General features: G+C 45.5%; 1 long non-coding RNA gene across 1 annotated transcript; it reads left to right on the plus strand.

Moving 5' to 3' along the window:
* The first annotated feature begins 505 nt into the window (after positions 1-505).
* Positions 506-1,040, plus strand: LOC122037311. The gene is made up of 3 exons (XR_006127613.1): positions 506-643; positions 788-834; positions 1,020-1,040. It is a non-coding gene; the product is annotated as an uncharacterized LOC122037311 (long non-coding RNA).
* The last annotated feature ends 390 nt before the right edge of the window (positions 1,041-1,430 follow it).

Consider the following 1,430-nt stretch of genomic DNA (forward strand, 5'->3'; position numbering starts at 1 on the left):
TCCTTTTCCTTTTTATTTCCTTATTTCTTTTCCTTTGCTTTTGTCGCCGAACCCGAGCAAACCCCGCACCCTTTCCTTCTTCTCCCCGCCGCCGCCGCGCACCTTCTCCTTCGGTGCCCTAACCGCCGGCCGAGCGGTTTTCTCCTCCTCTTCTCTTCTCATTCTTCCTCCTAGAGCCGATCTCCTCTCCCCCTCATCTGTGCCGAGTCGTGCGCCGATCACCGGCCACAGGAAGCCAGCACATCGCCTGTGCCCTAGCGCCTCCCGACGCCGTCTTTCTCTCCTCTGGCCGACGCGACGCCGCGAGCTTCCGCCGGCCGAACCCTTCTTCCCTCTGTGCTGCCAGAGCCGACCATCACAGCCGATTTTCCGTGCCCTAGTTGGGTTCACAATCACCGACGCCGAAGACTCCCTTCCTCCTCTGACGGTGAACCTGATCGGAGGCTGACAGAGGTGCTGGCTGGTTGTAGGTTTCCTTTTCCCGAGCCTAGACTTGATCTTCTGTCACGTCTCTATACGTCGCAACTCCTATTACCGGACTCTGCTACATCACCCGATCACTGTCTTGCTTGTGCCTCTTCTCCCGACATTGTTCGTGCAGGGAGATCGACAAGGATTTGGATGCGAGTATAAGTAGAACATGGTGAGCATTTGTGCCTCTGTTCTGTTTCCCATTTGATTTCTGACGATGGTATTCATTTGATCTCTATATGGGGCCTAGATCTGATTCGTAGTATTTTAGCATTTTGAATTCTTGTCAAATTGATCAAGAAGTGCTTATTGATAGGGTGGCTGCAGTATGGTGGGAGATTTTTGGATAAACTTGAGGATAGGGTAAGCATTGATTATCTAAATTATGTTCTGGTCTAAGTCTTGCTACTGGGAATTTGGACTTGAATCGGATACTAATATAGATCATATCGAATGATGGAATAATTAGGGTTCCGGGTAAATGAAGAATTAGGTTTAGCTATTTTGGTTTATAATAAAACTTAGCTAAACCATATGATTTATTACAGGATTCGGATTCAGGACGAGCACTTTGACATAGAGGTTGATTAGCTCGATCTACATCGGAAGGGGGGTACCTCTTGACTTATCTTTTATGATATTGTCTTTGGATATGCATAGTATTTTATAACTACAAGCAATGAACATGTTTGTCTTTGGTATGTCACTGTTTGATATCCATAGCATGTTAGGTTTATCGCCTGTGACGTATCCGTGCTTATATCATGTGATTTATTGCCATGAGTACTGTATTACCATGAGTATCTTAGTTTATAGAATAAGTGACATACCATGTTTTACTGAGGTTAGGACTAGGTTCTGGACTTTTGGTTTCAGTCATGTGTATCGAGATTATCTGATACTTAGGTTTTTATGCCATGACCGGCTTGTGTACCTCTATTTGTATATCACATATGATT

Source organism: Zingiber officinale, unplaced genomic scaffold (genome assembly GCF_018446385.1).
Source record: "Zingiber officinale cultivar Zhangliang unplaced genomic scaffold, Zo_v1.1 ctg251, whole genome shotgun sequence".
In the NCBI taxonomy this organism is placed as follows: domain Eukaryota; kingdom Viridiplantae; phylum Streptophyta; class Magnoliopsida; order Zingiberales; family Zingiberaceae; genus Zingiber; species Zingiber officinale.